At 38.4% G+C, this 26,948-nt stretch overlaps 1 protein-coding gene across 6 annotated transcripts in view; it reads right to left on the bottom strand.

The window, feature by feature from the left end:
• NIPBL (NIPBL cohesin loading factor) overlaps nt 1-26,522 on the bottom strand; it is a 163,419-nt gene extending 136,897 nt beyond the window's left edge. For all 6 annotated transcript variants that reach the window (XM_084305614.1, XM_084305618.1, XM_084305617.1 and 3 more), the window contains exon 1: nt 26,340-26,522. The gene's annotated coding sequence lies outside the window, so the exon portion shown is untranslated. The remainder of the gene's footprint in view (nt 1-26,339) is intronic.
• Nucleotides 26,523-26,948: the final 426 nt, after the last annotated feature.

The raw sequence follows: 26,948 nt of genomic DNA, 5'->3' as shown, positions 1-26,948 counted from the left end.
CAGGGGAGGACTATTTAGGACTTAAACCATATTCACTCAAGACAACCTTCATAAAGCCTGTAATAACACATTTTCTTAAAAACTTAAGACTTGCACTCCTCTTCCAGATACAGCTGATATTGGCAAACAAAGGTTCAGAATTTGGTATTACTATTTATTTCTCTCAGAGATGAAACTAAGGAGTCACATAGTGCTAGAAATCACAGTCTTAAGAAACATTTATCACTAGATGAGGAAATACTACAGTGAATGCAGTACAACAGTCAGCAAGTTGAACATACCAGCAGTTTAACTCTGAGTTAGAGCTGACTCATCAAATCCCTGATTCAAAAGAGCAGGGCTCATGATGAAATGTAGCTGCAATCCAGCATGTCAGTAAATGAAGGTGGTATATTGGGAGGAGTGGCTGACATGCCAGAAGGCTGTGCTGCCATTCAGCGAGACCTGGACGGGCTGGAGAGATGGGCAGGAAGAAACCAAATGAGGTTTAATAAGAGCAAGTGTAGAGTCCTGCACCTGGGAAGGAACAACCACATGTATCAGTACAGGCTGCAGGATGACCTGCTGGAGAGAAGCCCTGAGGAGAAGGACCTGGGGGTCCTGGTGGACAATAGGTTGACCATGAGCCAGCACTGTGCCCTGGTGGCCAAGAGTGCTAATGGGATCCTGGGATGCAATAACAGGATCGTGGCCAGCAGGTCAAGGGAGGTGATCCTCCCCCTCTACTCTGCCCTGGTCAGGCCTCACCTGGAGTACTGTGTCCAGTTCTGGGCTCCCCGCTACAAGAAAGACAAGGATCTCCTGGAAAGAGTCCAGCGGAGGGCCACAAAGATGATACGGGGCCTGGAGCATCTTCCCTATGAGAAAAGGCTGAGAGACCTGGCTCTGTTCAGCCCTCAGAAGACTGAGAGGGGATCTCCTCAGTGTTTACAAATACCATAAGTGAGAGAGAGAGAAGGATCTGGCCAACCTCTTCTCAGTGGTTTGTGGGGACAGGACAAGGGGCAATGGCCACAAGATGGAGCACAGAAAGTTCCACACCAACATGTGAAAGAACTTCTTCATGGTGAGGGTGACGGAGCACAGGGACAGGCTGCCCAGGGAAGTTGAGGAGTCTCCTTCTCTGGACATATTCAAGGCCTGTCTGGATGCCTACCTGGGCAGCCTGCTCTAGGGAACCTGCTCTGGCAGGGGGGTTGGACCCAATGATCTTTCAAGGTCCCTTCCAGCCCCTTCAGCTCTGTGATAACCAACAGGTACCTAGAACATTAAAGTAATATAATCAAAGTCTCACCCAGACAGCACTTATTTGCAGCTTTACTTCACTGATACAATTGTATCTGCTAATACATGTATGAACTTCTAAACTTTGCAAAGCTTGGAATTTTGTCCAGTTTTATATAAATTTTATGAACTTCTTTTTGTAACTGCTACAAACTTAGAAGTTTGTTTGTTTGTTTGGTGCCTCTCCCCTCTCCCCCTCCCACCCTCAGTCCAGATAACTCCCAACTAAATCAAAAAAACTTACGGGGAAAAAAGCACAACAGAAGCAGTTGGCAGTTTTAAAGTTTTCATACTTTTTCTACTGCCAGGGACAGAAATCATGTATTAATGATTGCAAGTGGTTCAGGCATGATCAGTAATACTATCTGAAACTTACTTTATATTAAAACCAAGTAAACAATAATGACACAGACAAGTATCATGATGCTATTTACTCTATTTAATAAGTTGTTGGGATAGAGGAATTGAAGAGGAATTGTCTTTCTCTCCTCAGCTGAGGAGCTCTAATCTTGCTAGAGATAGAAAAAGAACAAATGCAAGGAAGATTCATCATCAAGTCCTTCACCTTTGTTATAGGGCTCCAGTCCAAGGTGGTAATGAAACTCTGGTTCTCTCCCATATTCACACAGTATAGGTTTCTCTATCACAGGCAATGCATTCTTCAGCTCCCAGCATTCAGACTGAAATCATAATAAAAGAATGGGACTCCAAACCTGAAATAGGAAGATTCAGATTCCTTCTTTGGCTATCCATTCATTTGCCATGTGATTTTGAATCTAGTCAAATTCACTGCTTGGTACCTTAATTTTCTTTTTGTCTTTATCCCCTTAGTTTATGTTTCTTTAAAATTGAATACACATTGAATTGTACACATGCTCTAGGCACTTCTGCCACAAGCTAAACAGGCAAGAGAACACGATAGTCCACAGACTCCCTTGTCTCCTTCACACACTTGTATTTCTAAAACTTACCAAACATCATCATTCACAAAAGCATTCACAAAGAAATATCCCCTCTGAAGAGTCCTGAAGACAAGTCCTAAATGCAGTTTACAGATTTCATTATCTTGGACAAAAAAAATGAAGTAGACAAACCTTTGACACTAAGGAACATCCAACGCAAGAACCTCAGCAGCAGAAGTCGTTTTGATTAAAAACAAATAAAGCTTAGGGACATGGTTTAGTGGGTGATATTGGTAGTAGAGTGATGACTGGACCAGATGATCTGGAAGGTCTCTTTCAACCTTAATGATTATATGATCTAGAAAGTAAATTTACCAAAACAAAGTCTTCACTACAATTTTGTGAATCAAAACACCACTCTCATCTCTCAAACATCTTTCTTACAGCAGCGTGACTTCAATCAGTGCTATCATTTATGATGGCAGGACACAATTTATTTTGTTTAATTCAAAGAAAAGGCAACATGCAAAGCAAGTAGGCTGTCTTTTCAGATGTCCACCTGTAAACACACCATCAAATCAGGTTCTTCCTTTCAAGCACACCACTCTTTAGGTTCTGCATTATAATTGCACAAGTACTTAAAAAATGTTTGTTTCACTTCCACCTTAAGATACCTGAAAATCTAGAAGAATACTAGCACCAATGATGAGCAAAGTGAAGGTGACAAATTCATCTCACCGTCCTGAAGCAATAACTACACTCCCAATAACAACATTAACAAAAGAAATTTTGCCATTGATGTAAAACTATAATGTTCATAATACACTTGAGAAATACATTTGAATAAATTAGATAACTTTTAAAGTTCCTTATCGAAGAAAGGTACAGTCTAAAACTACTTGGCGATGGAGGTGTAACAGTGATTATGTAACACTGGCCATACCTAAATATAGCAGTCCTATAATTTACATTTTATATTTTTACATTAAATACATAATAAATTTTTAAACAACTTATTACACTACTTTTTTAAATTTCAGATTAAAATTATTCAAAGTCATTTTATATTCATATTCCATCTTATATTCTTGCATTGTATTTGCCTGCAGCTCCTCTGTTTTCCAGATGTGAACTTTTCTATAATATTTAGAGCGTTTATTCACACCATCCCTCAGCAACTCCCTAAAGATGGAGCTGTGGAACACATGCAGTTTACAGATTTGACAAATTTTGATTTAAAAAGCATGCTTACAAGCTCAGACATGGAAACAGAAAGAAGAAAACCTTGGGAACTGCTCCATGAATAAATTAAATACTGAGTATCACTCAGTAAACGCTGAACTAGTTGGATATGGAAGCCGTGTAAACAGGTTAATCCAGACTGCAGCCCTGGTTATGTTACACTGAAAATCTTCTCTTACAAAATAAGTTTTCATATAAAATAAGCTGACATTCTTATTCTTCAAGCTGCAGCTTCCAAATCATTTTAAGTGGCCCTCCATCATACTTGCTCCAGCTTGTCAGCATCTTTTTTTTTTTTTTTTTTTTTTTTTTTAAATGACCATGTCATTTACACTCTGGTTTCAGATGACCCGTTTTTTCTTCCCAGGCCACAACACACTTCATTTTTACACCTATTTTCAGAGCATTTTAAGCTTACCTTTTCTTCTTGTCCCTTTCAGCCACATTCCATCTACACCCCCTACCTTACAGCTGCAAAACCTTTTTATCCTCATCACATGCTATATATCTATTGTCTCATGCTCTGTTCCTTTCCACCTCCTCTACACTGTCAGTAAGGACAGCTCCCTCTACCACTGGTAAATTTCACACTAACATCCAGTGCTTTGGTTCTGTCTTTCTAGATTCATTCCAATTATTGCAACATTTGGTTTTAGAATGCAATTACAGAGTTGAGGTAATGAGCTACACTCTCACCACTTTTGAAAACTGCTTACTTCGGGAATGAATTTTATTATTTTCCTGATGAATCTCTGAGTGGATTTTAATTTAGTCTTGATGTCCACAGTTCTTGCACTGAACTTTCTCTATCCATATGTTGCCAGTATACTGGCTTGGGGCTCTTATTCAGGCTGCTGTATATCAGCTAACTGCAGGTAACTGCACGTGGCTTCCTGCAGCTTTGCAACTGACAAATAGTAGAAGTGCAAAGATGTCTATAAGATGTCTATATATGAAAGAATTATGCTACCATGCTTTGACAATGAAAGTTTAGCCCTTGAAAACATCTGTTTCGTACATCAGAATGCTTTCTGTTTCATTTAGTTTTGCATTAGTGTGGTTATTTTTATCAAAGTATGTATTTCATAATTCAAGTTTGGATTAAAGAACAGACACAGAAACAAGAGTCTGAATCACCCCACTGTTACTCATATTTTTAATTTAGACCATTCACTATATAAATGAACTGAAGTCGCTGAACACCTTTTGTGGAGAAAAGTCGGAACAAAAAGTAGTATGTTGACAAATATTAGTTGCATATTTTCTAAGTTAAGGCATCAGAAAACAGGAAAAGTAAACATGTGAGAAAAATCTCAAATAATTTTCTTCAGACAGGATCTCCTGTGAACCTATTTTATTTGCAATTGCAATGGCAGGCATCCTGTCAATCAGGAGTGCATTTTAGTAAACATATCATAGCCTTTTATTCCCTATTACCCAACAGCTGATCACCTACCGTTTCCTCACTGGCCGAGTACTACAGGTTCACAAGCTACTCGACACTCCTCTATACCATATATGTACGATTTTTCTTTTTTTTCAACACTTTAATTTCTCCTTTCTTATGTTTTGGGAACTTGTGATCTTCCTTTTACTGTTCTCACACTGCTGATCCTGTCTTTCTCAACTTCTTTTCCATATTTTGGAATAGTGAGGCCTTCTACTGTCCACTTATCTACTTCTCATTTCTCCTTATTCTGACTACACAACTACCTGGGATTACAGAAAAGTAATTCTCTATGGCAAAAACACAACTCTGTTTCTCACAAACAGAAATGAGTATGTGCATATATAAACAATAAATGCAGCACAACCTGAGAATCAGAGATCCTGAGGGAAAGTAGCAGCACTAAAGATGCTCACAAAGTACAGAATAAAGTTCCATGCAACAGCTAAACTCTTTCAGTGGCTTACTGACACCAAAAGCCACTGTTCTCAGAGTACTATTGACAATTCATTAAAGAAAAAGATAGATATGATACACAAATAAGAGTGTAAGAATGCGATGAACTAACGTTATAGTGAAAGGTGTTACTCAAGAGCTTTGTATTTTAAGTTTCTAATGCAAATATGAGTTGCATTGGGGAACAGGAAAAAAGTAATAATTGTTTCTTCATTTCCCTTTGCTTCCTCCCTTGCATTTTCAACACATACAGCAAAAACAAATACACTTCCTTCTCTACTACTGTTTCTACCGACAACTCCTCCAAAAAAAAAATATTTTGCAAAATCCCTTCCTCAAATTCAAGCATTCTATGTATTACTGCTTTCCTTCTGTGATTTGTATTCCTTAGCCATGTTTCCTTCCAGGCTGTCCCCAATGCTTCACAAAAAGATCAAGAGAAACTATTACTACAGAAGCATCAAGAAAAACTACGATCAATCATCCTCCTTTTGCTCCCTCAGGCCAGGTTCTGTTCTCTACCATTAACTATTAGTAGCATATTAGTGGTGAGAAAGCGATGGGATCTCTGAAAATACAGATGTACTGAATTCTTCTGTCCAGTCTGCCAATATCTCCAATTTCTTGAATATTATATCATAATAATTTCAACCTGAGAGGTATACCTGACCACAGATACGCAGGGACAAAAAGGAAAAAAAAAAAAAAAAAAAAAAAGAAAAAAGAAAGGGGGTGGGCAGGTGGAAAAAGATCATGGGAACTTAATCACCAATGATGAATATAACACTCTAATGAAAGACCTCTCATTTCCAAGTACTACAGAGACTATGTAGTGATCTAAAACTTTTTTTTTTATTCAACTGTTGATGTTGCTTTCACCACTTCACCAACATTAGTCTGCCTGGGGAAGTATATCACTTTTAACACTCACATTCAAATGTTCAGCCCGCTGTCAAACACCCTACAGAGCCCACACACCACAAAGGCCTTCAGCTATTCTAGCACAGCTGTAGCATTACTTGCATCTCTTGTGGGACAATTATGCAGTGATAAGCATCACGGTGTCAAAAACCACATGTAAGAAAAGCGTTAACTCGCTGGATTCAAAATAGCACTAAATAATTTGTCCAAATCAAAATAAAGACGTACAATCACTAAAACATCCACCATTCAAATTTACTTAGGTCACTGAAGAATTTCTAACATACTGTTCTGCAGAATCCAGGACTCCTTACACCTTCTGCAATACAGCAGCTTAATAATTATACTGGCAAACCCTGGCCATTTTCATTGCTTGTACTACGGAGAAAAACATCTAAGCATTAAACAATTTACTTCTTCTACAGACTAGGAAGTCAGCAAAATTGTAACAACTATTTTTATACTGTGCAAGAAAGAATTACCCATGGTGGTCTCTGGAGAACATTACTAATAAACTCAAACTCCAGCTGATGTTTCACTTGCCAACAAACCCACAGCAGTTCATTGGAAGGAAGTTTTCCCTCTACTGAATAGACTGACTGAAAACAACTCACAGCTGACGTCTCAAACATCTGTATGTATGTTGATAGTTAACCTATTATGTAACATTGTGTAGACAGCACTCATTAACGTAGTAACTTCAAATTTAATCCTCACTGTAAATGTCTCATTTTGTACAGGTAGAGATTTCAGATGCTAAGGGCAAGCTCTTCTCTAACATGAATTCTATTCAGTGGCTAGCCTGACCTCCAACTTTGAAGTATTCATACATGCCGTCAAAGCAGTACGAGATTCTGGGTGAAATTTCAGAAACACTCTGGTAATGCCTCCAACACTGTCAGGGGACCCTCTTCAAAAGACGTAATGACCCAAGATGTTTCCCAAATGGTTTACGATACACAAATAACAGTAGTAGTAAATACTAGAAAATAACCAGTAGTTTCATGAACAGGTGAGCAATGCCTAGGTTTCAGTAGCAGTGTAGTGGGTTTTTTTGTTTGTTTTTTTTTTTTTTTAGAAACTTCTGTGGGTACTGAATACTCCCAGCCTATCAAGGAGCAGAAAGTTTTATTAGATTTTAAGAGGCTGTAGGCAAAGATTATTTAGATCTCATCAATGCATATAAATATCTGAGGGGAGGGTGCAGAGAGGATGGAGCTGGTCTCTTTTCAGTTGTGCTCCGTGACAGGATGAGAGGCAGCGAGCACAAACTGAAGCATAGGATGTTCTGGCTGAATATGAGAGGGCACTTCTGTGCTGTGAGGGTGACAGAGCACTGGGACAGGTTGCCCAGAGAGTTTGTGGAGTCTCCTTCTCTGAAGATATTCAAAACCCACCTGAATGCCATCCTGCACAATGTGCTCTGGGTGATCCTGCTCGGCAGGGGCGTTGGACTGGATGATCTTCAGAGGTTCCTTCCCACCCTGCCCATTCTGTGATTCTGTGCTCAATGATCAGTACAAGATAAGGTGGAATGGCACCAGTATAAATGGCATTATACTAAGAATAACCATTTCCAAAGTTCCTGATTTCTGACATGGTTTCATTTTGTTACTTTTCTTCCCTTTCATTATAAAAGAGAATAGTGTAAAATACTGAACATTATTTGCAATCTCAAAGTTGTAATATTAAAAATGGAGAAAAAAAAACTCTCATTCTTGCTGTTCAGGAAAGAAAATAGTGAAGAAATAGTAGAGAAAAATATTGCACATAAAAACGTCATGGTGTTAAGAATTTTGAGGGCATTCAGAAAGAGCAAAATACTGGAAACAATTCTTAAAGAAAGGTTTTCCTGAGCCAGTATGTTTACTTCCCTGATCTCTGCTACCCTTGTCTTTAAAATCCTTTTCAAGTTCACTTCCACAAAGACTTCCATGTGACCAAGGAACTGCAGAAACAATTCTCTTGCACAGGCAGTACATAACTTCCACTGATGTCAGTCAGTTTCTGCAGGTCAATACCTCAGCAGGCTCCATCCCATACCAAAGTCTGAAGTACACTTCCTCCACCACACTGCAGTGACGACATACCAGCAGTATGCTGGTGGCCACCGTTTTTGTTTTTGTTTTTGTTTTTTTAAAAAAGCTTCTCTTTTCCTCATGTTATATCTTCTTACCAGCTCTGCATAAATACCATAAAGGCCTACATTAGCGCAAATTATGGTAACTGCATCATATTGAGGCCAGCAATTTTCATTAGCCTTCCTCTCTATTCACAGAGAAACGTTAGGAAAAGAGACAGCACTATCTCACAGGAAAAGAACACAAAACAAAAAAAACACAAATGGAAATTCAAACATAACAACGACAGGATAAAGCCAAGGAAAATTCTCAAAGAACTTATATAACACATTAATAAAGGAAAACGTAGTGTATCACAGTTTGATGGGTTTAGATATGTTTCTTTTTTTTACACTTGTACTTTTTTTCTTACCAAAATTCTCCTTGTATTATTTGCTTAAAAAAAAAAAAAAAAAGTAAAAGCTGTAAGCCACGAATGTCAGAGGTAAGAATCACCAATTCAAAGTAAATCATTTATTTCTAAATTTGCCACTCCACCTAAATAGCTAAATGATTTCACTTTTAACAAAAGACAGATCAAGCCAAATTGAGTTATCCTACCCTAATCTGAAGGATAACGGCCTGTCCACACCACTAAACTAAAAATTACTAATAATTTAACACCACAGGCAGTCTCCACTCCAAACAACCCCCTCACATTCTGAATAGAAAAAACACCTCATCACATGACAGAAGCAAAGACAGAGCTATAACAACTTTAAAGAGTGCATAATTCCCATCACCTTGCATTCATTTAACACAGGGCATCTAAAAAAAAAAAAAAAAAAGAACTGTACTAAACACATTAAAACTGTAAGTTATGGACATTATAGAGTAAAACTTAGTAACTTAAAGAACCCGTCTTTTAAGCAGTAATTTATATAAAAATGTATTAATACCTACAGTTGATCACACTTTCTGGATTGCTGTTTGTAGCATGGCATGTTCAAAATGATATTAATTTTTCACACTCCATAAGCACTAAGAAGTAGGACCAACAAGCTTCAAACATATCTGGGCATATATGGCTTAGTTCCAGAATTTTGACTGCTTAACAAAACTGTATTAGTTCAGCAAATGATTTAATCATAGACTGTGTCAGTTTTTATACTATTCACAATCAGATACAGCTGCAGTAGCAACAGAGTTCAATAATGAATAGATCCCACATGTTAGGTAATGTACAACACAAAGGAAAACGCCCTTCTTATCCAAAAGCCTTTCATTAAAATATTTTTTCAGTTCGTTCTTAAAGTTGTAACACTTGTTTGTGTTTTCTTTTCCTCAAAAAGCTATTTTCATTGCCTAGGTCAGCTAAAATTCCTCTTACTTTTACCAGAGCCTGCATGCTCCAGCACCTGGTGCTTCTGAGAAGTTGTAAGCAAACATCAGTCTTAGACAGAACCTTTGAGAGAGCATAGGTCATGTACTACTGACAGTTTTGGAGATCAAGGTATAATTTGTGCAAGGTATAGCCTCACACAGCTGTTCATTGAGACCTACTAGTAGTAAGCGGCAACTCCAAATTTAACTTGCAATTGTATGTTTAAAGCAAAGCTTAACAAACAGACTATGACAACACATTCTTTAAAAACACCAGTTTGTATGATTACCCAAACACCACATGCTGCAATTGTAGAGATTACCACCACCAGCAAAAAGTACCTAAATGTCAGGATTTCTGCCACAATGTGACCAAGACCTCTTGAGCAGTAGGTGAAAAAAGGCACTTAGATCAGTCATCCAATTTCAAGAGTCATAAGGCACAAGCTGTGTATGACAACTGACTAGATGAAGGGTGCAGAAATGTTCTGTGCTGATAAGGTGCTGATTTTTTTTTTCTTTTAAAATAACACCACCTTCTACATCATTTTACTGTGCTTTGTCCACTTGCTCTTCAAACTAGGAACTTGAAAAACTAAGAAATCATACTGCACGGGTAACCTGAAGTACAGAGATTTATTCTTTGATTACTATTAATATAAAGGTCTGGTTTTGTACCATCTTTGTGGTTTAATACAATAAGCCAGATTGGAAATAACTTACTTTTCCTCATAAGGATTTTTCTATATCCTCCATAGTTTTAGAAAACACTGAAACTCAACTGGCAGTATTCTAATGTTTAACTGACTGAGAAGGGGTGTGCGTGCATGCGTGTGTGGGTGTTTAGTCTCTTTCTAGTACTCAAGTTGTTTTTCAAATTAAGATTTCCCACTTCTCTTTGTATTATATATAAGCACACACTCACAAATAACACAACCAGGATTAATTATATGAAGTTGATCATGAGAATTTCTGGCCAGTAATACCTCCCCCACAGCAAATTAACAACTATTTCAGTATAAGAAAACTAAAGCTATAGTTACAGTAGTGGCTGGACAAGAAGTATCAAAATTATGCTCAAGAGAAGAAACACTATAAACCTACAAAATGATGAGAGAACTTCAGGTTCCATGGGTGTTTTTCATAGTTAAACTCTTGCATATGACAATCTATCTGGTAACATGGTTAAAAAAAAAAAAAAAACAAATTAAAAAATAAAAATAAAATTTCCACCTTAAATCCTTATCCCCAGGGGATAGGGAAACAAGTAATCCAGAATGGACTGTTAGATCATTAGTAACTACTGCATACAGCAGCACTATCACTATCTACATTTTTAATCTACTTTTTAAAGCCTGTCCTTTTCGCAGGTATCAATTAAACCCTGTTAAATAGGGTTCTTACCATAAAAAGTAAATATAACTTGGTGAAAAAAATTTATTCATCAATTTTTACATAAAAACATTTTTCCTTAATTTTCCACTTTTAGAACCAGGAGATCATAGCCGTGTAGCTCAACTATTTCTCACTACAACTCAACAGTTTTGAATAAACTAGACTTACACAATTTTAATACCATTCAAAGCTCTACTATGGTGAAAGGATTCCTGTTTGGGTAAACATAATTTAGAATGGGATATACAGTGACTAAGCATGGTCACCCGTAATAAACCCCTACATTCTGAAAACAGATAGTAAATTAATTTAATGTAATCCACAAAAGGTTTTATTAATAGTCCTTATGCTCTGCAAGTACTATACTGTCCAACCTGTACAACAACAATTTATAACACAAGAAATTTGAAAATTTACCTATAAAGCTATTCTTCATTGGCTGCCATAATTTTCCTAGTTAGCCTTGATGCAATCACTGCATATGCAATATTTTTCTAAGCTCAAGGAAATGTAGATGTAGCAGTCCTGATGATGGGAAGCTGTACAGCCATGAGACCATTGCCTTATCATAGAAACATGGCCCAAACGGGTTATGGGTGAGAGGTGACAAACTGAACTATAGGCATCTAAACCCCCCCAGTCTTCTGTTTTCTAAACTCACACCTGATAAACGGAGTTTTTGTCAGCTACAGGAATATTAAAAAACAAAACAAAAACAAAACACATTAGTACCATAACAACCAAACATATTCCAGAAGTTCTAGCCATCTCCTGTAATGTCTTGGAATACTTGCCTATTTAGCAAAATTTAAAATCATCCATGAGATCAAAGCTGTCTAAGGCTCTCTGAAGCGGACTGTAATGGGATCTAGAAAATAACAGGAAAATCAAGAAGCAATTGCAAGATCCATACAAAATTGTACAACTATTATCCTGCACATGTACAAAAGAGAAATAGCCAGACATTTAAAAATATTACTCAGATTACATTACCACGTATGAAGTCATGTAAATTAAGTATAGAGGAGAGACACTAGTGAAAATCTTACTTCCCTCACCATCAATTGCTAGAGAGACAGAAATTACATGAATCCTTTCTCCCAGAAGTTGTTCATTAAATTGAATGGAAAATATTAAAACTTGAATTTTTGCTCAGAAGCAATTATTAGGCTATGGACAGTTGTAAGATACTGACTGAACTGCCAAGCTGCCTACAATATGGGAAGGTGGAGAAGGCCCAGAAACTGCTCCACGATGGTTAGATCAGTCCTTGCACGATCAAGCCAAGACAATCCATAGCGAATCCTCCTCTCCCTGCCTGTAACCAGCCTTTATCCCCTACATTCTTTATTCTTCAGGCACTTTACTCTAAACGATGACCATCTTCTACATGCTTCTTTTCTTAAGGATCTAAGACTCACTACAGTGGAATAGAGGGCTAATTATAGCCCTTAATTTCTCTAAGGTATTAATACCAAGCCTTCTACTACAGAATTCAGACAGCAGCATTGTCCCAGCTGTTGCTAAGGCAAAGGTGAACCGTGGCCCATATACTACAGAGACATAAACAGCAGCCATAATTGACCATGCACATGAATCAGTACATAAAATGAAGACTAGATCACTCAGTGATGCTTGATTTTCTAATATTAATAGAATGTACATGATTCTGTGCTGAACACTTTATTTAACCTGTTCAACTGCAACAAAGAGTTGGTTTTCTCTAGGAAGGGGATGTATTTTAAAATACATTACGTCATGAAGAGTGCTGAAAAAGCATTAAAAGGCCACTGAAATGGGATGATCATATTTTTCAATGATTTAAACACTAAAGACTTTAAATCACACTAAAATAACAATGTTATGTATTTCAGGTTATCCTATTATGAGATAGATACACCTAGTGTTATTTGCCTGCCATCCTTAGCTGACCAATGAAGATCGGTACGCGCAAGGTAAGATGCGTTGCTATACGTATGCATGGCAGTACCCATAAGGGAAAGCTAATGATCTCTGCTGTTTTCCTTGGGATGCAGGTGATACACACCCACCTTTTAGAAAGGTGGCTCATCTTTCTCGTGTGAGACATTATTTCACAAATGTCGCAAGCTCATTTTGGAGAAGATCCTCGGTCCTCTGTAGCCTTGCTATTGCAGAACGAATAGAATCAATTTGTTTTTTTCCAAACCGAAAATCACTTTAGCACAAAAAGGGCCCAGAGGCTACACATCCTTATGGGAAAATTCTGGCAATACAGACATTAAAAATGAACCATGACACCCTGCTAGCCTGATTCACATGACATTGAAACAGAGACCAGAAGCAGCTGAAATGGATCAGGCCTCAACTACTTTAAACTGGCATCAAGACTGATGCATACACTCAAGTGTAATAAGAAGTAGCTATTCTGAGTTTCTTGTCTTCCCTTTTTACTTCAGATGCTGAGGTACCTATACAGGTAGGGACACTGTTCTTTGCTAGCCATTTATCCAGCACTTCAAACTTCTGAGTTCCTGTCCTCTTTTCTCCTGATGTTGAACCCACCACCAACCTCTGTGATAAAACTTACAACTTAGAGGAGAGCAGCTAAGTAGAAATAAGGAAAAGATCTGTTCCTGTGGCAACACAGACCCTCTTCTCAAAAACAAACAAACAAAAGCAAAATTTTAACTCACAGGACATGATCCAGGGACACATCTCAATTCATAAACCTTTCTTCTCTTTAACAGTTGCCACGGGAGACCATAAATTGCGACATGCAGAACCACAAATGGCCTTCCCAGGCCACATGTTTAACATGACTGTCTGCATGTTTTGGCACACATGATAATATTTGTATGAGACAAGTTTATATTGGCAATAGTATTCTGTATAGTACTAACTTGCTATCTCGCCTTATCCGATATTAATTTACATTTGTGTTTATGAGCTTCTTACTACAAAGAATTTGATCTCCCTCCACTGCTAATTATTCCTAATGTTTACTCCTAGCAAACATATTCTTCTAGATCTTCTATAACACTGGCTCTCAAGTAGGTGTTTTGTTTTGTTTTCAGTTTTTTAATTCCTGAAAGACTTAAGGCAAGGTTTTAAACATGACTCTATCCTTTTCCATGGAAAAGTATCTGGATCATTACCCAATCATACATAAAAACCTTTTACACAGATGATATAAATTCTACCAACTTATCTGAAGTTAACGTCACATTAACAAACCATTGATTAGCACATTAGTAAGCTACACGAATGCTGAATTCATTAAGCTATGTTCAGAATTCAGAAAGTTACTGCAAGGAAACCACAGAAGTGAGAGCCTACTGTTACATCTTTGCAATGAGCACTCCCAGCCACAGTCCAACACCTTCTCTTCCCCCATACCCTCCATTCCACAAGTCTTTATCCTATGAAGTTTAATAAAATGTTTAACATTTATTATGACAAAACCCTAATTAACCACAAGAACAACACCAAGCAACTAAGACGGAGTCATTAGAGTTACTGTTGGTCTTAGTGGGGTAAATCTAACCTATACAGTGATTATATACTATTTAAATAAAAATAAAAGCACTTCTTGAATAGTCTTGCGTGTTCCAATTTAAAATCATTGAGCTCAGTGACTAAATATTTTACTATATTTGAGTACCCTAAGATACAGGGACCAACCTATTTAAAGTCCAGCTGAGAATTCTAACTTATTTCAGGAAGCAAATATGTTGACATGTATCAATTTCAAATAATTATACCTGTATAAGCACACTGAAAATGGACATTTCCACAACAATCATTTTAAAGCACTGACATGCAACCCTACTAATAAGCCCACATGCAATTTGATTTACAGAATATTTTATTCACCGTAATCACATATGTGAAACTAAAATGTACTCAAGACTAATGTCATCTTCCTAATACTCTAAGTCTTCCACAAGAAAACTAAAGTACACCCATCTTCTAGTTTTTGTTTCTTTTTCATTATAAACAGCATGAGCATATAAGCCTGATGATCATAAAACAGACTATGTTTTTCTGTTCTTGCCTAAAATAGTTGACTTCATGTATGCATAACAAGCTTTATGATATCTTCTAACTGGATTTAAAAATTAATATATCTTAGAATGAGATATTTCATCCATTTTTACTGTCCTTCTCAAAAAACTTGTTCAAATTCACACCTGTATCAGTAATTAGGTGTAGGTAGGAGACCTTCAACAGTTTGCTGTTGAAGCTACTCATCAGCTGACTTTCAATAATTGCGCATATACACACTTAGCCCATGAAAAATGCAAACTAATCCAACCTTCCTTAGCCAGCAATGAAACAGGGTTAAATTAAATCGAGTTATGTGCCATTGCTACAGGCTACATATATACAATTGAACATTCACCGTAGCTGAACATGCAATAACTTCAAATTACCAGGACTTAACAAGTTATGTAGAATCTTCAGAAGTCCATCTACAGAACTGTTTTATAAGACTTCATTGACTAATTATTTATCAAGATGTGATTAAGAACTTGCTGAATCCCATGACATCGTATGTCTAATTTGAGCCTAGAAAAAGGATTTGTCAGAAATAAACACAAACATTTACAGAAAGAGAGAGAAATCCTATTTGAAGTCTACTAATTCAATATAATTTTTAACATGGCACTAAATTAAATAAGTAGCTTTCATTTTTCTTCCTCAAGGTTGCAGACAGATTACAATGTGATATGAAAACTGAGAATGTTTACCTTGTGGTATTACAATGGTTTGTTCATATAATAATATTTAGAGAATTACAGACAAAACAGTTTTTAAACCAAACCATTTTTATTGCAATTCCTCAAATATTTTAATGATATATTCTGTGGTAAAAATAAATGATCTACTTCTGTAAATAACATGACTAACCTTTATATCATACTAGATAGAAGCAGACGGAATTACTCCAGTGAGTAAATATGCAGAGCCATAACTCTAAATAATCTTTTATAATAGTGACCCTAGAGTGCATAGTGTGTTCCTACAACTCTCCATCTATGCCATTAGTCATCTAAGTTCCCACCAATAAAGTTCACCTACAGTTTTGCTTCAGCATATGCTGGAACTGCCACTATTTTTGCAGAATTAAAAAGCTCAACACCTGTTCTGCATCTAAACCAGGGCAAGATCCTCACAGTAGGAAAAGTCCAGTTACATACACACACATTTTGAATGCACAGAGAACTGAGTACTTCACACCATAGCCACTGCCTTCATCCCTTCACCCAAAATCTCAGCTGCACTGAAGACCACTTGCTTGGGACAGCAGATACCCAGATTCTAACATCCTCCTCAGTAGCAGGTGGTTCAAACATGTATTTGTCACTATCCATTAGAGTCTTCCATTAGCTCTAAGACTTTATGAAGTAGCAGGCATACCCTTCTCTTCCTTTTGAAGGAGTAGTAGTACATCACACCACATTGCAAAGAAAATTAATTAGAACAGGGAAAGAGCCTTAAAGAGAGAATATGAGTATCAAATAAATCGATTTAAACTCTCTTTTAGGAGGTAAAAATCTCTTCAACGTTTTCTATTGACTAACCTATATAGGTATTTTGCTCAGCACCACTGGAGTTATCAGTTCCATTTGGCAAGCTCACACGTCTCAAATTTGTGACTGACACAAGGGGGCCAACCTGCTCAACAGCAGTATCACGACAATGAAGCCCCTTTTTGATCTCATTCCAATTCCTTTTTATGATGCAGAAATCAAGTTTACAATTTTACTTACTATACTGTGGTAGTTAGTTTACAAGACAACACTTAAAAAGATGTAGTAGATACATTCTAACAAACATTAGAATTCATAATTAAAAATGTTGAAGATCTAACTTTAATGAACTTTTTAAAACAGAACATTCAACACAGAAAAGAAGTCAGCCTTCACATCAACAGATACTTAAACATCACATTGTCTGTGCATCCACCCAAATTCAAAGCTTTCTGGACTTCTATCAGGAAACCCCCCACACCCGGGCTAAAAGATCACATTTGCAAAGTCAATCAAAAGTTAATAAATGCCCCTTGCACTCAGGAATTCTGTCAGCCTTTTGATTATATAATCACGTAACATTCCCCTCCCACCCATAGGCCCAATCTCCTTTCAGTGTACAGGAGGGATCTGCTCTGGAGATGAATCAGAAGCTATTCATAAGGCTATAAGGTCAGTTATATACATGACTCTTGAAGTAAAAGTGAAAGAAGTATGAAGCAAAAGAAGCCAGAGATCAGACTGCAGGAAAAAAAATGCTGCTTTTAGGAACCTGATTCCACTTCTATTACTAACAGTAAATATTTCTGTCTTTCTTTTTTCCTGAATGCTCTGACACCTAGTTTGAAGAAGTACTGATTAGCTATATTGTAACCAAAATTAATGAAATGTGCTATAATACTATCACATGTTACGATTTAAAAAAGCAGGTTAATTTAAATGTCAGGTCCTACAGCTGCTCTAGTTGGACTTCCGGAGTCATAGAGCTAATGACCAACTTTTACATCCCATTTCCTAACTTTTTAAGATTACACTCTCTGCTCAAAAACATTTAAAAAAAAAAAAAAAACAAACACATTTGTGAAGCATTCCGATATTCCAATGCAAGCTACAGAAAAGCCTGTGAAGAAATTAAGATTTCTATCTCTGGAGCAGGGTCTAATGACGTGAAGTGATTAAGGCGAAGGACTATAGATTGAACACCAAAGAGATATCAAAATATTTAAACATAAAAAACAGGACTGGAAGCAATCTCAGGAGTCTATCCCTTTCCCCAGGACAGGATCAACAATCTCTAAAGCTGATCCTATGAGACATCAATCTAATCTGTTGTTTTTCTTGTTTTGTTTTAAATCTCTATTAAGGAAGCTACTTTTATTTAACACAGTCAGTGAAATAGGCATCTTGTCATAAGAACAGTGACAGTGGACTTCAGGACTACCACAATGCATTCATAAAGATGCCAAATGCAGGCTACACAGATAATCTGTACTACAGATTTCCCTACCATTTGCAATTACAAGATGTACTCCACATTTCTGGGCTTTTTTCTCATTATGTGATTTCCTCAGTTAAAAAAAAAAAAAAAAAAAAAAAAAAGGCAATTCTAACAACAAATTCCTGTGTGTGAAATAATGCTTCTTTCCCCAGCCAATCCTTGTTTTGTAGTTTTGGCTTCTCAGGCAGTTTGCTCCACCTCCCCTCGCTGGCCTCTCTCAGAAGATACTTCCCACTCATTCTCACCGCTACACAGTTTCCCTTGACTCTACACCCAGTTCCAGACCGCTCTCCTCTTAGTTTCTTGTTAAAACTATTTCACAGCTCTTCCTGCAGCTTCACCAAGGACGCTTGCATCTGTCCCACCCACTCCCATACCAGTCCTGTCAGGTAGTCATCATTTCCTTAGGAACTCCAAGGTCTTACCCTCCTCCCAGATTCTTGCCCTTCAAGCTCCCATTCCCTCCCCATCTGTGCAAATTCTGTTCCCTCTTCTCCTCCATGTGTTTGCCTTTCCGAACACAAGTAACCTCAGTTCTTGTCTTTTCCACACCTGAACAAATCAACGCTGTGGATAAGCACTGAACAGCCACCTGCAAACAAAGCAGTCTGCACCACATCCCAGTGCTTATAACCAACCGTACTTACTTGGAGAAGTCCTGTTGTGCACAAAGCATTTTCCAACTTTAATATTTACAATCAGGGAAGCCAACTAATTTTTCAGACACCAGTAACTTGCATAATTTTTTGACAGATTTTCAAATGGCAACAAAATGCACATTCCTACTGCAAAACTCTCCTCACTCAAATTTTAAGATTGTCTCTCAAAAAATGGGGAAGTTCAAATGACTTGAAGAAGAAGTCAGAAATTATCTTTGAACATTTTTTTCTCTAGGCTGACCCTTAGAATCCCATGAACATTTTTTGTTTAAAGCTTTATTAAAACAGTTGGTCACTATTGCTATTAATGGCAATCATCCCAGCATGGACACTTTCAGCCAATATGACTGAAGTTTAGCAAAGTCGGAAGTAAAGTCAGTGCCTTTTAATAGTGCTAGAAAACCGAGAGGAGTCACTACCAGTCTCATCTATACAAAATAAGTAGGGAGCAACATATATTTTAGAAATCGACTAGCAACACTTAAGCAATATTTCAATTGCTTATATAATTGCCAAATTCTAGTATAAAGCTTTTTCTATGTTACAGGTTATTCCTAAATATGAGTTAAAAAAAAAAAAAAAAAAAGCCAGAAAGAACCGATCATAACTGAGCATGCTATTGGAAAACAATTCAATTCCCATTATTCAAACAAAGAAAAACCAAAAATCGAATACCTTACAATAAAAAACAATCATGTCTACTAGCTTTTGAGTGAGAAATTTTGCAAATAAATAGTTGGGCAGATTTTTAATTTTCCATTCAGAAAAAAAAACATAACTTTAACTGGTTTTATATCTCCACAAAGCACTCTCCATGCATCCTTACAACACTTCTATTATAGCCTTACCAAAATTTTTCTAACTTTTAAATTACATAAAACATGTTCCAGCTTATTTTTCCCAAAGCTACGTAAGTATCTGCTGTGTAGCATCCAATGAGACCTCTGAATTCTGCCTTCCCCTCCCCCTCCCCAGTTAATGACCAGAAAGCATCTCTGAAGAAAAAGTGATAGCTACATATCTGAATGGAAGATGACGTGCAAGAAGTGGGACAGTCTTTATTGAAACCTAAGACATGAAAATAAAATTTCAGAGAAAAAATATTTGTAACTTCATCCTTTCTGAGTATCTGGTCAACACAGAAGAGAGATTGTTAGTTCAGACATACGAGATAGGGGTTGCACTGTCACAGACACGTGCTTACATTCCAGGAGTTTGGTAAGACACATTAGCAAAAAAAAAAAAAAAAAAAAAAAAGGAGAGAGAGAGAGAGAGAGAGAAAGAGAAAGAGGGTTAGAACTATAAAGCCAAGCATTAAAGTATTAAAAAATGTCAGAATTATGGTTGCTTACACCTACAATTTAGTCCCATGAGCAAGGCAGTGTTGCATAGCAAAAAGAGATTCTCTAAGGGATGTTGCATTTCTATTAATAAATTTCAATAACATACAGTTAATAAAAACAAACAATTAAAAAAACAAAAACAACATATCCAGAAGATCTTCTGCTGGAAACTGCCAATGTGTCAAAAACAACTCTTACTGCAAAAAGAAAAAAAAAAAAAAAAAGGAAAGAAAAGAAAAAAAAGCAGCTTATTTTCACAGAAAACTTTCATCACTGGGAAAGTAAAGTAAAGGAAAAAAAAAAAAAGAAAAAAAAAGACTTAGAACTACTTGTTCTACCTGTTCCATACCCAGAGCCTACTGGCCATAATTAGAGCAGATGATTACAACATAAAAAGCTATATGTGGGGGAAAAAGAGGTTCAAGAACAATCTGTCTAATACAGATTGAAGTTGGGCTTCCTACATCCCAAAGGCAACATTTTGGCTAAGAACACACACACTATACCTAGAATGGTCCTGCTTTCCTAACACAGTCATACAAGTCAGCATAAATATTAACTGGACAACAGAAAAACACTGCAATGAAATGGTCTGACCACTAGGCTGCAGAAGTTTGCATTTCCAGTTTACATGAACTATTACCACTCTAAAAGGCAAAGTGTCATCCTTCATGGCCAATAGCCAATGCTTAGGACATTCTCCATGGTTGCTAGCTCCTGCTGGAAGTAGCATTCTGAATGTCTCCAATATTGTGGACAAGCTATTAATCACATGCAGGTTTTGGATTATTATCCAGTTGCTGTCTCTGATTTTCCTATAGAGATTTTGGGTTCTTCACATTATGGAGGGAGATTATTTTTAATTTTTCAGGACAGGAAATCTCTTTTTGGAAATCTTGGCATGACCGAGACAGTTGAAACTGAAAAGATGTCTAGACTATCAGAGAAAACTCACTGTATACTTCTTAGGGATGCAGCATGAGCAACAATGGGCCTGCTATGTTGAAGTGCGAGACACAGCTACGAATAAAATGAAAGAAAATAATGTTATGAACTCACTATTCTGGAGATATTTACTTATTTTACAGCATGTAAACATATCAATTTACACATTCAAGATTTATAAACACTTTTAAAACTCAAAATTTTGACTGAGTTTCAATCTTCCATCTAGAAAAATTGAAATAAAATATTATGGATAAGCTAAAGACATAACCTCTAATATTTGTAAAGCATAGATATATATTTTGAAGATAATTTTCTGATGAAAACACCTCAGCACTCACTGAAAGACTTGGATGCAATGCAGCAAGTAGTAAGGCAGCAGGCTGCACACTGTATGACAAAGAAGAACAAATACATAAACTGGGTTATAACAGTATACTGGTCAGCTGGCATTTCCCATGCACTGTGTGAGGCACTGAATAGTGGCTGTAAGGGTAAGGGTGAAGTACAATAATGTAGTTAAAGGCCCAGTGTATGGCATAGGAGACTAGATCATGTTTGTTTCTGAAGTCTTAGCTTGTTCCTTCCTTATCTGAGTGCCTGACTTTGCAGCCCGATGTTTTTAACACAGTTCCTGTAAAATGCATTTCATGTCTACACATACACGCTGCTGCAAAAAAAACACAAAGTGTGTCATATCAAACTGTAGCAATTATGTGAATGGGAATATCTCACCACAAAAAGAATTCTGAGATATGCAATTGAAAAACCACTCAGAACCAGCTGACATAAACACTGAAAACAATAAGATACAGTCTTCTAGAATTTGTTCTGACTGAAAGCCTTTACCATAAAAATGCTCCTCAATGTTAATATTTATTAAAAAGTTACTTGTGTAAACCAAGTAGGCACCTTCATGTACAGCACCAACAACTACATTCAACTTAACTGGATTTCCCTTTAGTTTATACACACAGCTGGGCCAAAACCCTTTCTCCACTCCCTTTTGCTAGTGAGATTTTCCACAGTGAACAGTTGGGACAGGAAGTGAGACATAAATGATAGCTCCTGTACAATATCCTCAAACACAACGTCCTCAATCCTGAGGTACAGCAGACACTGATAAAAAGTACTTCTCTCCCACATGTTTGCACCTCAGGATCATCTACTAAGTATGGCTGTAACACTAATAAAATAAAATAAAATAAAAACACAAATATAGATTAATTGTACTAAAAGGTTTTATAATACTTTCACTTCAAAAGTACTTCCTTTTTTGGCTGTTAAAGAAGGCCATTATCATATGGGGTTATTACCAATAATATACAGGTATCATCAATTTTAAGCATTTCCTTGTGGGCTGCTCACCTTGTTACTGCTGATGGCTGAAAAATCAGAAACTAACCTAACCTGTACTATTTGTAATAAAGATATACATATAAAGGAATACTGGGAAAAAAAAAAAAAAAAAAAAAAGTTGTATTATATTGAAACTGCCAATGTGTTGTTTCTTTGTTTTTCAAATGTTAAATATTTCTAATAACATATTTTGCTACAATAAACAGCTATTCTAACACTGGACGATCCACCTCACACCTACCAGACACTAACCTCTAAGGTTACCATAACTTATATTTTTCCAATTAAGGATGCCCATAATTGCTGCCAAAATGTCCACACATTGTTGAATATAGAATATATTCCTCTAGAATAATTTATAGAAAGCATAAAGTTCTGAATTTGAAAACAATTTATACCTTAGCTCTCTATATTCAGGATATATTTCACCTAGCTACTAGCAATTGTCCACTAACTTTACGTTTGTTGTGTAATATTTATGAAATTAATATTAATATAAATTTAATAGGATGACTTTAACACTTTGTAATATAATACATACATAAAAATACCACATTTACTGCTGAACACACAGAAAATTGCAATAGGAAACTCATTACACCAATCCTTGGCTCAAATCAATTCACACTTTTGATGTTTTTTTCATCTAGTATCCTTCAAAATATAGCAAACTATGTTATCAAGGGATATACACACAAACCATTCAGGATTAAGGCTGCAATCTCTTTTTCGTTATACAAACAACATAACAACATGGTTCTAACCCAAAGGCTACACATTGCCTTGATTCTGCAAGAAGAGTCAGTCACATGAACACTATTGTTGATGGAGTCCCAAACATGCAATGAGGTTGCACTGGGGTTCAGGTACTCATGCAGAACACGGATGTGCAAATGATTTTATTGGTGTAATTTTGCTTCTCTGATCCTTCACTTTGTTTCTCTCAAATTAAAATAAAATATTTCAAATGTAAAAAAATAAAAATAAAAATAAAAATGTTTTTAGCGGTATGCCTATTTCTATGTCCTTATACAAAAAAGATAAAAACAGTTGTACAAGACAGCAAAAGCTTCAGGGAAATGCTTTTTGTTGGAATAACTTCAGGGAAAACATTCAAGCAGTTGAGAGAAAAAAGTATAAATAAAACATGTACATAGAAGAGGAATTCAGAACATACAAGGTAGTCAAAAGTACCAAGTAAAAGATAACAAAAAGAAAAAAAAAACTCTTTTAGTTAAAATAATTGCTACAACTAATATCTCAAGAAAAAATTAATTTCGTATTTCCAAAACGTGCAAAAAATAACTAAAACCTTAAGCAGTTAGATGTTATGACAAGCAGTGGATCAGTATAAACTCCTAATGCTAGGGAAAATAAAGTATGAAAGTGAAATAGTCATGTTCCCTCCCCCTACGAACACTTAACTATGGCCTACATAGTGAAAAAAAAAAAAAAAAAAAGAAAACAACACTAAAATGTCATCTTACATTTCTACATTAAATACTTCTGCCTTAAATTTACAATTCCAAAAGCATGCTAAAACAAATAATTGAGGATTAACCATGTATGGTTCAGAAGAACAAAAACAAAAAGCTCACTACAAATCACAAATAGCCAGCACCTTAAGTTTCCCTCTATAAATACGCCTATTTTTGGTATCAGAAAAGTGCATGCTTTCTGACAAAAAAAAAAAAAAAAAAAAAAAAAAAAGCTGTAAACAGAACGCTGGAAAGATAAACTTGACAGGAACTACATAACTACAGTGGCTGATTTCCTGTTCGTATCTCATATTTCAGTAAACCTCCTTAAATGAAAAATAAGGCAGAGAAATTCACAACTATTAGCTTAACAAACGCATTTTCGTTAAAACGGGAGTTGTTTTAATCAACGAAAGAAATGCTACAGCTAACGTCGCTTTCTGATGATGAAAACTACCCAAGAACTACAAGTACTTCTGCACAGTCCTTTCTTTCCTGTAAAGCAGAGTTATACTCGGCCCCTACACACGCTACGGATCAAAAGAAAACAGCAGTTCAGCTACACGCAGAGACAGGGACAGTTCGAGACAACTAGTGGCTCCCTCTGCGATTCATAAAGTTTAAAAATAAAAAGCTGCTTTTTCGGAGTGGAAATGGTTCCTCTCCACGCACGTAGGCCTGAGGCCCTGTTGCAAACAGTGTCTAACAGGACCAGGCAGCACAAAGACAGGAATGGGAGATTAGTGGGAGGGAGGGAGGCCGGGATTGGGGCTCAGCAGGATCTTCAGGCTTTTTAAAATTCAAACTGCTCCCTGACCAATACAAATCACGGACACGCTACTGACTACTACACGGATTTACAGCATTAAAAACACGCCTTCTACGTGACAGCTATATTAACTTCACCCCTTTAAACATGTATCAGGGCACTCGGAGGCACCCCCGCGCAGTTTTTAAGGCTCTAAACCACAATACCCGAGAAAGTTGCTATATTAGATACAATAACCAGCTATTACTACAACATATCTGCTCAAACAGCTTAAAAACCTACTTTAAAAATAGATGAATTATAAAATGTTACTACTTGTTTACCATCTGCAAATTCCCTTTCTATATGAAAGGTGAAACTGGGTACCTCAAAATTTCCCTCAATTATGTAATTTCTGAAGGAGTACTTTTACAAGTTCGCAGGGCGTTTGTTTTACATCTACTTCAGTTTTTCACAACACTCTCAACTCTGCCACACGCTAAGTCCAAGATTTTTCCTTACTGAAAATTAGCCACCGTTTATGGATAAAGGCCTGACACTTAATCAACAGTCACTTACAAAACGCATTTGACCTGTTAAAATGACACCTAATTACATATTCAAACATCACGGACACAAACAGCCAATAACAACCCCAGGCTCTCAAAGTGATATGGCCTGACAAGAAAGGATGACACTTTTCAACATTCCTCACTTTTCACTTGGTTCAATTTATCTTTGATTCCTGAGTTCTAAGGGCAAGATCTCATCTTCATCCCGGTCCCCGAAATGTCACGAACGCACCGCTTCACACGCGACCCCTTCCCCATTTTCTGTTTCTTAGAAGGCACGAAATAGCATTTCTCGTGAATTTTGGACGTATTCCCCCAACGTCTACAGCACGTAAACATTAAGATTGCGTGGAATACCTGGCACGATACGCTCCTCTATCCGTATTTTCTGGGTCTGCAGGTGTCCGTGCCGTGTCAATCACCCCACAAGCTCTAGTTTTATGCTATAAATACGCGAAGTGATTAACGCGCTAATCAATCGCTTTATTATTCGGAGATCAAGCGTTTGCACGTTATAAATCCATCTCCACGCCAACTTTTGCGTGTTCGGAGCGGAGTTGGGGAGAAACCCGGAGAGGGGGATTTTTTGCTCCTGGGCTATTTACATTGTCTCTCTCTCCCCCTGCTCCTCCGCTCACTCCTTCCTCAGTTCAGGGGGCTGTCTGCGCTGGGACCTCGCCTCCCGGCCCTGGCGAAGTTGTAAATATGGCACGGGCTCCGCGCACACTCGCGGCATTGTTTCCTTCCTCCTGCTTGCTGCTCCTCTCCGGGCCGAGGCCTGTCACCGAGCAGCCGCTTCGCCTCTCCCTTTAATCCTCGAGCTGGAGGAAAGGCGCTGGCCGCCGGGGCCTGCGCTCTCCGCCGGGCCTAGGCCTGCCGGCAGCCCGGGAGGAGCCCACCTCCTCCGCCAGCGCCGCGCCGGCAGCACGGGGGGGCTGCGAGACCGACACCTCGGCCGCCCGCTGCCCTCCGCCCCCGGAGCGGGGCCTGGGCTGCCGGCAGCGCTTGGGCCGCCGAGGGAAGGGGGGGGGTAAGGCTGGCAGGCCCGGCCCGCTGGCGGAGAGGGCAGGGAGGGGAAGGGGAGACGACGACGACGACGACGGGGAGGGAGGGGGGGGGGGGGGGAATTACCTGAGCAAATCGGCGTCTGAATCCGACGGGGAGCCGGGAGAGGGGGCGAGCAATCCGCCCCCCTCCCTCCTCAGAGGAGCCGCCGCTGCTGGGCCGCCGCCGCGGAGCAGGAGGAGGAGGAGGAGGAGGGGAGATAATATAACAACAATAATCCGGGCCGGGAGGGGGGCTGGCTCCTCTTCCGTCTCCTCCTCGGTGCAGCGAACATGTAGAGCCGGGGGGGGGTGGTGGTGGTGGTGGTGGTGAGGGGGGGGGGGGGTAAAGCGGCCGGCGCGGATCCCGTCCCCCTGCGGCCGCCTCACAACATGGGCACGGGCCGGGCCGAACCGGTTCCGAGAGGCGCCCCGGGGCCGGGGGGGGGCGGCCGGGAGAAGGGAGGGAGGGAGAGGGAGGGAGGGAGGGAGGCGGGGGGGGGGGCAGCGCTGCCGGGGGCCGCCGCCGCCGCTCCCTCGGTGCGCGACTGCGGGAGGCGGGCGGGGGAGCGAAGAGCAGGGAGGGAGGAGGAGGGGGGGGGGGGGGGCGGCCGGGGCACGGCGAGTCGGTACCGGGCGGGGGGGGCGGGGGGAGGAGGAGGAGGAGGAGGAGGGGGGAGGAAGGCTCCCGTGCGTC

Source organism: Netta rufina (genome assembly GCF_964035555.1).
Source record: "Netta rufina genome assembly, chromosome: Z".
Classification (NCBI taxonomy): domain Eukaryota; kingdom Metazoa; phylum Chordata; class Aves; order Anseriformes; family Anatidae; genus Netta; species Netta rufina.
Note: the sequence above shows the minus strand (reverse complement) of the source record. Positions and strands in the feature narration are given on the sequence as shown.